The sequence below is a fragment of the Simochromis diagramma genome, unplaced genomic scaffold (genome assembly GCF_900408965.1).
Source record: "Simochromis diagramma unplaced genomic scaffold, fSimDia1.1 OVJJ01000544.1, whole genome shotgun sequence".
Lineage (NCBI taxonomy): Eukaryota > Metazoa > Chordata > Actinopteri > Cichliformes > Cichlidae > Simochromis > Simochromis diagramma.
In genome coordinates this window covers 182075-194631 of record NW_024387370.1, presented here as the reverse complement: position 1 = coordinate 194631, position 12557 = coordinate 182075, and the positions used below count along the sequence as shown (strand labels likewise).

The 12557-nt window shown below is 45.7% G+C and overlaps 1 protein-coding gene and 1 long non-coding RNA gene across 8 annotated transcripts in view; one reads left to right on the top strand and one right to left on the bottom strand.

The window, feature by feature from the left end:
• Positions 1–12557, bottom strand: part of LOC120718841 — a 223853-nt gene that overhangs the window by 146806 nt on the left and 64490 nt on the right. The gene's annotated exons all lie outside the window — the stretch shown is intronic.
• On the top strand, positions 228–2130 carry LOC120718854. Its single transcript, XR_005692576.1, has 2 exons — positions 228–589; positions 682–2130. It is a non-coding gene; the product is annotated as an uncharacterized LOC120718854 (long non-coding RNA).

Sequence of the window (12557 nt, the reverse complement as noted above, 5' to 3'; positions counted from 1 at the left end):
AATCTAACCATGGCTACAAATAAATGAAGCTGAAGCTGACGTGAAACACAGCCCTGTTTTTATTACTGTTTATAGATATTAGAATTGATGATCATCATTTTAATGATTCTTAAAACTGTCGTCAACAAAACAGAACAATTAAAAATGAGATGCTGTGAATATTATTTATTCATTTTGATTCACAAAAACAAAGAAAAGGTGAAGATATTCAACAAGTTAGATGAAGAAGAAAACAACAGATAACAGTGTGTGTTAGTAAATTCACAGCAACATGAATGTTTCTGAGTGTTTGTGCATCATGTGACCCAGATTTTTGGATCTGCTGTCAGATTGAAATGAAGACGATGAAACCACAGCAGCTTCAGCTGAGCTGTCAATCAGCAGCAGCAGTCTTATCTGTGGGCCGCAGGGGCTGATGGGAGCTTTGAGGACCTGTTAGAAACCACGTGGCCCTCGTCTGATCTCACAGCTCGTCCTTGTTTGGCCTCAGCTGCATCAGAGCGCCACTTCTCCCCAGGTTCACCAGAGGAAACACCACTGCACAAAATGCTTTTCCTCCCAGCTGCTGCTCTGTGCTGTCTGTGTTCAGGTGAGTGTTTCCAGCCAATCAGGAGCCAACAAAGTCAACCTGTAACAAACACTGTCACACTAACCTTCATCTATCTGTCTGTGTCTCTACAGCACTGGTTACCATGGCAGCAGAACAGCTGATTCAGGACCATTTAACATTGACCAGGAGAGTTGGACAAAGTGTCTCCTTCAGCTGTGGAGGGACTGAACAGTGCTGGAACAGTGTGCCCTATGTATTCTGGTACCAGAAGAAAGAAAAGGAAACATTCAGAGTGATTCTTTATATTGATAAGAGTAGTGGTTACATACAGAAAGGTTACGGTCATCCTCAAGAAAATGATTTTTCTGCTGAAAATAACGAGAACAGCTGTGAGTTGAAGATCAACAAAGTTAAACTCGATCATTCAGCCACCTACTACTGTAACTGTTGGAAGTCTGATCCCCACAGTGAGAAATGATCCCTGCAGCCTGAACAAAAACCAACAGATGAACAGATGTCAAACAGTGTCTGTGACAGGAAGAGAGCAGTAAACCACAGCCCAGCTTCACATGTTTCACCTCCATCTCAGAGTCACAAACATACTGAGCTCAGGGACCATTTTTATTTACTGCTGTCAGAAATTCAATTCTATTTATTTCTGTTTAAACAGATTTTTCATCCTGTTTTAAGACAGAAACAAGAGGAACAGATGACATCAAACTTCCAAATGTAAACAAATGTATCCTCAGTCCCACAAAAACATTTATTCAAAGTGAAAGAAAAACAGATTGTGTCAAACTGAATCAAAGTCCATCCCTCATTCACAGTGTTAATGTTCTCTTCATGAAAACTCTTCCAGCAGCACTTGTTGTTTAACACCTTTCAGTACATTTAACCAGACACTTGGACTGATGTCAGGTCAGGATTTTGTCCTTCTAGCAGCGGCTCATTAGGACGCTGATTTTGTTGGACACATTTCCATCTAGTTGGTTCAGAAATTGTCCAAACCCAGCAGGTCATGGCCGCCCTGACCTGGTTGTGTCAGAGGTTTGTTCCCTGAAAAACAGAGCTGCTCCTTCCCACTGTCTGCAAGTCCTGCTAGTAAGGAAATGTTGTACATTTAGTGTTTCTGTTCATGATGTTGAAAGGTTTTAATTCCCTCTTTGGTTTTAAGTCCTGTTAGTCGTGCTTTATCCTCACAGAGAGAATTTAGGAAACATGTCGTCCTGAACAAGCAGCTTGTATTAAGATATGTGGTCTGAGCCTCCTTCAGCTTTCAGAATAAACATGAGTTTTACATGATTTAGTCTCTGACTGAAAGTAAACAGGAAGGAGATGAAAAGCCAACAGAAGTGTCCTGAAAGACAACCTGAGCAAACTGATGGTTTTCCTGCAGGAAAACTGCAGAGTCAGACCTGCTGCTTCCACCTACAGAGCCTCTGTCAGTGCCCCAGGTCAGCTGTGGTACAATGTAGCTGCTATCAGCAGTGAGTGAATGTGTGGATGACTGAATGTAGTGTAAAACGCTTTGGGGTCCACGGGACTAAGTAAAGCCCTATACAAATACAGGCCATTTACCATTTAAGTTGTACTTGTTGTCCTCGTCCTGGCTGATGTCCTGGGATTTTCTGCACTACAACCACATTAGTGTTCTTCTTCATGCCACCTTGTGAAGTATACCTCAGCCTCATGTAGCAAAACACCACCACAGCATGATGCTGCTGGCAAAGTGTCATGTGACCTGGGGGTAGAAAGAGATTGAAGCCCCCCCGACCCCCCCGCTGCCACCTGTTATTACAGCTGAGAGGGTGTGGTGACAGGAGGCTAAAATACAGCAATTTTCATTTAATATTCTCCAAATATGTTAAAAGCAAATAATCTTGTCTGTAGGAATGCAGGGAGATAAGAAATGTCATCAACTCATCTTTCAACTGATTCTGAATCAGGGAAACAGCATCAAGTGTTGTAAACTTTAAACACAGAACCATAATTTATATGTGATCTTACTGAAGATTAATTATGCATAATTGCACCATACAGATCAGAATATTAAATATAAATATGTTTAAGTTAACCAGTATTATGATCCTGAAAATTAAGCCTCTGAGAGTTTGTCCTGTGTGTGTGTGTGTGTGTGTGTGTGTTGTGAGACACGCAGGCCACCGGTTTCTTAATCTCTGACTTTTATAATAGTGGAACCCCGGCTTACGAAGACCCCATTTAACGAAAAATTCAAGTTACGAAGGCACTTAACGGCAATATTTCTGCCCGTGGTACGGCAAAATGCCCAAAATGTAAGTTAGGGTTCCACTGTATATGATTTATTTAAAAGAAATTCATATTGAGTGAACTGTGATTGATAAACAGTAAAAGAATGTGTTTGTGTGTAACTGGAGTAAAAAAGGACAATGCCAAAATGAATGTTCTTGTGAAAATGTCCTGATGGAAGTAAGGTTGCATAAACTGCATAAAACAAGATGTGAAGCATATTTTCATGTGTATGTAATAGAATTTTCTGTGTTAAGAATATTACAGAAATGAAGAAAATGTAATGAAGGTGTCACAGGCTCGGTCTCTGACCCAGTGTTTTGAGTTTTACTTTGTAGGTTTGGCATTTTCATGTTAGTTTGGTGAATATAAGTTTGTGTGTTTATTCTTATTTCGGGTTTAGTGGAGGTTTAGGTTAGTGATTATATATCATCTAACTCCATGGTTTCTGTTTGTGGTTCCTTGTCCAGTCTGTCATGTGTTTTAGGTCTGTTAAGCTTTTGTTGTCGTGTCTAAGTCTTCATGTTCTCTATTTTATTTTGAAAAGGGTCTTATGTTCTGTGTTCGTGTGGTTAGTTTTACTCTCCCCTGTGTCATTATGTTTCATTCCAGCTGTGTCCTCATGTGTCTCCACTTCCCCTGATCGCCTCATGTGTGTATTTAAGTCCTCAGTCTTCCTGTGTTCAGTGTCGCGTTGTCTGTGTTTCCTTCTGTATGTGCCCCTTGTCACAGTTTCCCAGTCAGGTCACAGTAATGAAATCACAGTGAGAGTCCTAGTTTCCCAGGTTATGTTCAGGTTTTCCCTCAGTTTTGCATTTTTGTGAATTTTCAGCCCTAAATAAAGGTTGGCTTTTCGTTAAGTCCAGTTTTGTCTCTTTGCCTCTGTCTGCGCTTGGGTCCTCTACTCTCTCCACACGGTCTGCCCCCTGCAGCTCGTGACATAAGGTCTTTAAGCAAACTTTTTTAAAAAAAAGTTAGAAATAGATGATAAGGTGGGGGGGGGGGACATTGTATGATCAGATGCCAATGCTACGGGTCCCTGGTGTGAAGACCACAATAACAAAAAGAATACAAATCTGTAAAAATAAAGGTAGTCTCAGAGAAAGAATCGCGAACGACTACAGTGTCAACAGTTCCGCTTATTATTTCTCACTTTTACTCTCCTCAATTGTTATGGACTACACGTAATGAATGTAAAATAATAATTGTCTTAATTGCTGGCATATATTTTTCTTAAAAATTAAAAATAAAATTTATCAAAATGTGGTAGCACATTTGTGTTCATCACACGCTCCCCAACAGCAAAAGTGGCTCCTGACACTTAACTTGAATTATAAAAAAAACTTTAAACTAACAAAGTCTCTTTACAGAAGTCCCTGGAATATTCCTCTTGCCCAGGTGTCCTTAGAATTCAGGCATCCTTCTTCCTGAGATTTCTGTTCGATTCAATAGCAAGGAACAGCATATCAAACAGGTAAGTAAGGGCTAAGGGTAAGGGGAGAGGAGCAGGGGGCCTGGGAGTAGAGAAGAGGGTAGTACAGGGAAGGATATGGCGAATGCTGGACGTTGATGGTGTTCACCGCAGGATGAGCCTGATAGGCTGGTTGACCCAAGGACAGGTAGGTGAAGAATGTGGTGGGACGTCTCTACCTGCTGGACTGCCTAAGATGAGGCGGTGGCTCTGGATGGATGTCATCCCCTGGCTCCACCCTGGGTTCCGGCTCTGGGTCAGGAACCTCTACTGGATCAGGACTGGACTCAGTGACGTCAACTTCTTCTTGAACCTGAGGCATCTCCTGATCGTCACTTAGCTGAGTTAGGTCTGAGTCTCTTAACACGATTAAATCCTCTTCCGGAACCATGCCACTTTTTTTTCTAGGTTGGACACGAGCCCTTAAGACTTGTCCTAGATCACTTGGACCGGAGCTCCATTGCGCTCCACTTAGAACTGGTGTGACTGGAGAATGGCCCCCTCGAGGATATCTGGGTACACCAAGCCAGTAGAATGGCTCACCCTCTTCCGAGTCAGTTGCGTCAGGGTTCGGCTCTGGTGTCATTGGGCTTCCGGTGGACTTCTTGTTTCTCTTGGGTGGTCTTGTAGCCTGACTTTGGATAATGTCCACTGGGAAGTTGTTTACTTGTAACAACAAGTTCCTGTGCAAGGTGCGAACAGGACGGCCTCCCGCCTCTGGACTCACTTTGTAGACGGGATTGTCGCCCACTTGCTCCCTCACAATGTAGACCGTTTGGTCCCAGTAGGGTCTCAGTTTGCCAGGGCCACCCCTTTCACTCAGGTTTCATACCAGTACTCGGTCTCCTGTCTGTAGCATTACTCCTTTGCACCTTTTGTCATAGCTTGCTTTGCCTTTTGGACTTGTCTGTTGACTGTTTGCATTTGCAATGCGGTATGCTTCTGTCATCTTCCCTTTCCATCTTTCTGCATACCCATGTGGTGTCTCAGTGTTGTTTTCTGCCATGAGACCAAAGAGAAGGTCCACTGGAAGACGAGGGTATCGACCATACAAGAGGTAGTACGGAGAGAAGCCAGTCGATTCATGCTTGGTACAGTTGTAAGCATGGATAACATGGGGTAGATGTTCCTTCCAATTTTGTTTCTCCTTTTCTCCCAGTGTACGCAGCATCTGTAACAGGGTGCGATTCAGTCTTTCAGTAGGGTTGCATTGGGGATGGTAGGGGGATGTCCTCGAGTGACCAACGCCTGCGAGTTCTCTTAGGGACTTGAATAACTCATTCTCGAACTCGCGACCCTGATCGTGGTGGAGCTTGGAGCAGTAGCCGAATTTGGGAATGTAGTCGTTGAAGAGGCGGTCTGCCGCGGTCTGCCCCGGTCTTTGCAGCCTTATTCTTGGTGGGATACGCTTGTGCGAACCTGGTAAAATGGTCCACAACAACCAGTATATATTCGAACCCACCTTTACAAGACCCTAAGTGCAGGAAGTCAATGCAAACGAGCTCAAGAGGGGAGCTGGATGTTATGCTACTCATGGGTGCCCTCTCGTGTGTCGTTGGCTTCTTCTGCTTGATGCACTGACATTTCCTTGTGATGTACTCTTCAATTTCTCTCTTCATGAAAGGCCAATAGAACCGCTCTTGAGCCAGGTTCAAGACTTTCTCCACGCCAACATGGCCCATGTTGTTGTGGAGGTGTGTGAGAGCGACCTGTCTGTAGAGAGTAGGTAGGACCAGTTGCTTGCGTCCTGCAGTCTTTCTATAGAGAAGGTCATTCTCCATGTGTAGCCGACTCCACTCTCTCAACAGTCTCTTTGTGTTAGTGTCAGCCTTGTCATCTTCTGTTGGTCTTATGTACTTCTCTACCATGTCAATGACTTTTCCGATTGCTGGATCTGCTCTCTGCGATTGTACAAGTTGGTCATGACTGACTGACTGTAGGGGTTCTTTGACGGGTAGGTTTGGTGTGGTGAGGTTAAGGGCTGCAATCCATGCTACGTCTCCTTGCTCCGCTCTTCTGCTCCCTTCCCAAACTGCACATACGGCTTCCTCCGACAGTTCCTCTGAGCACTCTTGCATGAACCTCTCAATGTCAACGTGACAGCACATCTGCATCAATGTTTACTTTTCCTGGCCGGTATTTGATGTCGAAGTGGAAATCTGCCAATTGTCCGACCCAACGGTGTTCGACTGCGTTGAGCTTTGCTGTGCTGAGGACATATATCAAGGGATTGTTATCTGTAAAAATGGTGAAATGTGGAGCATAGTAGAGGTAATCCTTAAACTTGTCACAAACTGCCCACTTGAGGGCGAGAAACTCTAGTTTTCCGCTGTGCAAGTGGTAGTTTTGTTCAGCAGGTGTGAGCGTGCGAGACCCGTACCCAATCACTCTCATCTTGTCTTCTTGGTTCTGATATAGGACGGCACCAAGGCCTCTCTGGGATGCGTCCGTGTGCAATATAAAAGGGCGGGTGAAGTCAGGGTACGCTAACACTGGTGGCTGAGTGAGCATGTCGATCAAGCGCTCGAGGATTTCTTGGTGTTCTTTGTTCCACTGTATCAGGGCTCGAGAAGGCTGCTGAGTGTGTTTTGCTCTGCCTCTATTTGACTTTGGTGGCAATGTGTTGGACGGGACTTGGAGCAAGTCATACAACGGTTTGGCTATGCGTGAGAAGTCCTGCACATACATCCGATATTAGCTTAGGAATCCCAAAAGCTGCCTGACTTCTCCGACGGTCTGTGGCCTTTTGTGTTTGAGTGCCTGTACTGCCTCAGTATCTTTGGGGTCCACCTTTACTTCATCTGCAGATACCAATCGGCCGACATAGCGAACCTCTTTACGGAACAGCTCACACTTCTCGGGTTTTAGCTTTACACCATGCCGTTGTAGGGCTTGGAGGACTTTCTGTAGCACTTGGACATGTTCGTTGAACGACTTGGAAAAACAAAGCACGTCGTCAAGGTAAGGGATACAGCACTCGTCTCGGAGGGTGTCAAGCATTTCTTCCATGCTCCGTTGGAAGGCGGCTGGGGTATTCGACAGTCCAAAGGGTATCCTCACCCATTCGTAGAGGCCCCATGGGGTAGTGAATACCGTCAGGTACCTTGAGCCTTCTGCGATGAAACCTTGATGATAAGCTTTACCCTGATCCAGGATCGAGAACCAGCTGTAACCACCTAGCGAGTCTGTGAGATCCTAGATCCGGGGGAGTGGGTGTCTGTCTGGCACAGTCTTGTTGTTTAAGAGAAGATAATCGATGCACAAACGTAAAGACCCATCCTTCTTCCTTACGCAAATGATTGGAGTAGCATACGGCGACTGTGACTTCACTACCCATCCCTTGACAATCAGCTCTTGAATATACTCCTTCACTTCCCTGTAGAGGGGTTTAGGGATAGAAGCATAGGCCCTCTGGATGGGTGTATCATCTTTGAGCCTGATTTCCATTTGTAGTGAAAGGATACAGCCTATGTCTGTGCTGCTACGAGAGAACGCCTCGCACTCTTCCCTTAGCACCTTTTCAACTGACTCCTGTTGGTCCGGACTCAGGTGGCTAAGATTAACTGGGGGCAGCCGTAACTCAGTGGACAGTTCAGAAACAGAGGTGGCTGCGCTTACCTCAGCTGTGGTGATGGGGCTCTGTGTGGGTTGAGTCAGCTCTGATGTGTTTGTGGGTCGGTCTGTCTCAATAACTTTAGCGACATGTTGAATAGTACCCAGGGCTGTTCTCTTCGGTAGAATTATTTCGTGTTTGGAGTGGTTAGAGATGGGGACCTTAACAAATGGCCTTTGAGGGTTGTTGATCTCAAGGAGCCCTTCCCCAACACGCAGGTGTCTCAAGGCAGTGTTCTCGTCGGGTTCGTACAGCACCAGGGGGTCACAAATGTCAAAACTTTGGGGTACTCTGCACCACACTTGGACTGCTTTTACAGCAGGAATGGTCACATTGCTCTTCCCAATTCTCACTGTGGCTGGGTCACATCCTGCTCTTTGTGGTACTTGTATGAAGTTTACCATAGCCATCACTTGCTCTTCGTCTGTACCAAAAGCTTTGCGTAGGAGACTACACAATAAAGCACTGGCCTCTCGGTCTGACTCTTGTGCTTGGATAATGGCGCCAAGCACGTTCGCTCCCAGGAGGGGCTGAGGGAGTGACAGCTTACTGACAAAGAAAGGGGCTTGCACAGTAAGATTGGGATCTTCGTGACCAGAGAAAGTGACTGTAAGTTCGACCCACCCATCATAAGGAACTGCTTGTCCATTAACCGCATAAACTTCAAGTCCATCATTTAACAGCTCTTGGAGGGGTCGCACCTGATAGTTAGGAATAAACCGCTGAACCCACTGTCTGTCGACTAAACTCACTTGTGAGCCAGAATCAAATAACACTGTCACTGGATAGCCACCAATCAAACACTTGAGAGGGCTTTTCTTTCCAACTAGGGGGACTTTGCCTAAACTTTGGCAAGAGGTTACCTGTTGCTTCCTCTGGTCTCGCTTTGGCTGCTTTCTTTTTAGCTTACTGCAACGTCTTGCACACTCAGTAGTAAGCTGTGCAGAGGAGGACCTTACTGGCTGGGACTGTGACTCTGTGCCGGCCTCTGGCTGTCCCTCGGCAGAGACCGATTCCAGTTTTCCTGAGTTTTGGTCCGCTTTAAACATCCCACTGCTCGGTGTCCTGACTCGCAGCATACAAAGCAATGACTACAGTCCTGCAAGTTCTGCTCAGTACACTTTGGACAAAGGAACGCTTTCTTTTGAGGAGGTCTGTTGGGGTTGGCTGGGGTTTGGAAAAGCGGGTTGGGAGGTGGTTGTGGGGACAGCTGGCAAGGCTTTGCCTCCTGTTGTTTAATTAGGCTGGCGACCATGTTAGTTAGAGTCTCTACTTGGGCGGCAAGTTGTTTGATTGTTGGTGAGGATTGTTCTTTGGCTATCTTGTCGTTTGCTTCGATCCCAGCACTTTGGGCTTGTGCACTCCTTTGGCGGGTGACTTGGCCTAACCTTTGCTGGTGTTCATTTTCATCACTGATAATCTTTGTGACCTCACTAAGAATCTCTTCGTCAGTGACATTGTTGTTTGAGGTGAGAGGTCTTAGTCTTTGTCGCAAGTCTGCGTACTTAGCTCCCAGGCCTTGATAGATTGTGTGAAGGAAAACTTCCTGGACGGTCCTCGGGTCATAGGAGATCTCAGTGTTGGCCTGCTTTGACTGAAAAAGAAGCTTCTGTTTAAGTCCAATCATGCAATACAGAAACTGCTGGGGCGTCTCTTGTTCACTTTGTCTAGCACACATTAACTCCTGGAGCATTTCAGTTGTCGCTTTTTCTCCGAGATGAGACCTCGGAAAGCCCTGAAGTTCATGGAGAGACAGGTCATCTTTGAGCATTAACATGTCCCGGAAGGTGCCAGGCTTCACAATTCTCAACACACCTCAAACAATTTCAGCCTCCACAAATCCTTCTTTAACTCCTTCATTAATCTGCTTGGTGAGACTGTTGTAGCTAATTTCGGAACTGTTGTCTCCAATCTGTCCTCCAAACACTTTGAATTCTCTGCGTGGCAAGTACGAAAGGTCTCTTACAGTGACTGGCTGCTTAGGGCTAATCTGTATGATTGGTCGTGGTTGCAAATTGCTCTGCTGGCGTGCTACAGCAGGTGACTGGGCCCTTACAGTTCCACATAGTCTTAGCCTCTCACCCAGTGTCTCATACGCTTTCCTCAACTCCTCTAACTGTTGTGTTTCTGTGTTTACATAGGAGTTTGGTGATATATCTGGTGGACCTGGTGGCCACCTCCACAGGACAAGACTCAGCAGTCCATCTGCATCTAAAGGTCAAAGGTCACTCTTTCAACGATGCCAATGTTCACATTTTGGACAGAGAGGACAGATGGTTTGAAAGAGGAGTGAAAGAAGCATCTGTGTCCACTGTGAGCGACCATCTTTGAACAGAGGCGGTGGTTTACGACACCAACTCTCTGCCATCTATAATCCAGTTTTGAGTTTCCTCCCCAGACGCCTTAACGCCCACTCACATCCTGGGCCATCTGACCTCAGGAATTCGCATGATAGGGTGGGGCCAGGTTTCACAATGAGCTCACCTGCAACTCTGGCTGATTAGGACCCACACCCAGTTTTCACACCTTGGCTCAGGTGATTAGAGGATCATCAGGGGGTCCTTTTGTCCCTCTGTGGGGGGAAACTCTAGGTTTAAATCTGGGACTCTCCACCATTTGACCTTAGAACTGAAGAAGCTTCTCGGATGAGAGGTGAAACGTCTTCAAGCAACTTAAAGAAGTCCAGACGCTTTTCTTTGCAAGCTCCTTTGACTACGATGACCTGGATGACTGAGAACCTTCACAGACACAAATGAACATAATTAGACCTGACGAGACACAGGAGGAAGCAAAACAGAACACACTGGCACTGGACACAAAAGTAAAACAGGAAATACATGAAAATAGAGACAGGGATGACAAGAGGGGACACAAGGAACACAAAGGAGGCACAGTAACATCAAAACACTAGAAATCATCAACAAATAACTAGAAAATGATAAAAACGATGAATATTAATAATCATTAACAAAAACACAGAGTCAGTAGACCTCAGACCATGACAGTGACTTTCATTGGCAGCGAGCAGAACAGACAGGATTAGAAATGAGTTCATCGACTTCCGGTGACGCCATGTTCGGGTAAAGCAGCATAAGGAACGAGCTCCGTCCAGATTAACACATTATTCCTAACTACAATTTAACACTCGGCGTTTTCCATTCCAACCAGCATGGCATCGTCCCTGAGAGGCAAGGGATCCAGTAAACAGGATCAAAATAAAGATAAGGGCGAGCATTTGAAGCAACTAACTTTGTCCTCGAATGCGGATGCTAATGCTACTGCTAGCACTCGTGATGCGGATACGAGGATATTAGCGGAACTGGAGAAGATAAGAAAAGATAACAAAGACGGGCATATGGAAACACAGCAAGCTCTTACGAGACTGGAGGGGTCTTTCAAGAGTTTGAGAGAAGATATGACAAAGCTGGAAAACAGAACAACGGAGATGGAGGAGCGGATCGGCGACAACGAAGACTCCTCCAGGCGCCATGAACGAGCCCTCCGGTACTTGTTACATAGAGAAATGGATCTTACAGCACGATGCGAGGACATGCAAAATAGACTAAGGCGAAACAACCTGAGGATCTATCGTGTCCCAGAAGGGAGTGAGGGGAGAGATGTTAAGCTGTTTGTACTAGAGCTGTGTAAATCCACTCTTCAACTTCCCGCTGATCTTAACATTGGAATAGAGCGAGCGCACAGGGCCCTCGCTGCTAAGCCCAAGGACCCCAACGCAGCACCGCGCTCACTGGTGGTCAGATTCTGGGACTTCTCTGTGAAAGAGACCATTCTACGACAAGCCTGGGACCAGAAGCGTGTCTTATATTAGGGCACGCAGATATATTTTGACCATGATTTTTCCCCGGAACTGCAAAAGAGGAGGGCACTGGTACGAGATGCGGTAAAGCAATTAAAGCTGAAAAACATCAGAGCAAAGTGTGTGTTTCCAGCAAAACTGAGATTGTTCAAGGATGGTGGTGAGAAGACGTTCTCAAGTTTGACGGAAGCCCTGCCGACGCTTCAGGAGCTGGGGATACAAGTGCGAGTCGACCAGAGGGAGCGCATGGAAACGGAGCTATCCCGGCCCCGCTGGTCCGCTGAGGGAACTGGGGCAGGTATGACCCTCTCCCTTGCCGAAATAAAAACTTTCTTTATGGAGGACTGAGATGTCACTCCCGCCGAGTTCATTTTAGTTTTTCTTGGACATAAATGTTAGGAAGAGATAAAAAACTTTTTTTTTTCCTGCTCGTACAATGGATGGACAGTGCGCGCACAAGTGGATATCCCCCCCACTTATATAGCCGCAGTGAGCCGCTCTGCGAGCGGGCAACAGCGACGAAATAACACATTGTGTTTTTCCCCCACGGAGGACTCGTCACCACCCTCCGCCCAGGGTACACTGGGGACTGGATTTCTCAGGTTGTTATTAATCCAGTCGGGTATGTGGAAGGTACTGTTCTTAATGTTCTTTGTTTGTTTAGTTCTAAATGTTTTAGTTTATCTTGGCCTGAGACCAATTGTGGACCACTATTTCATTGAGTATAATAATTCAGTTTTGTCTGTGTACGATACGAGTTTAAGATATGAAAGATCTAATTTGTGTTTCGTATAATGTAGAGGGTTTGAATAGTCCAATTAAAAGGAAAAAGGTACTG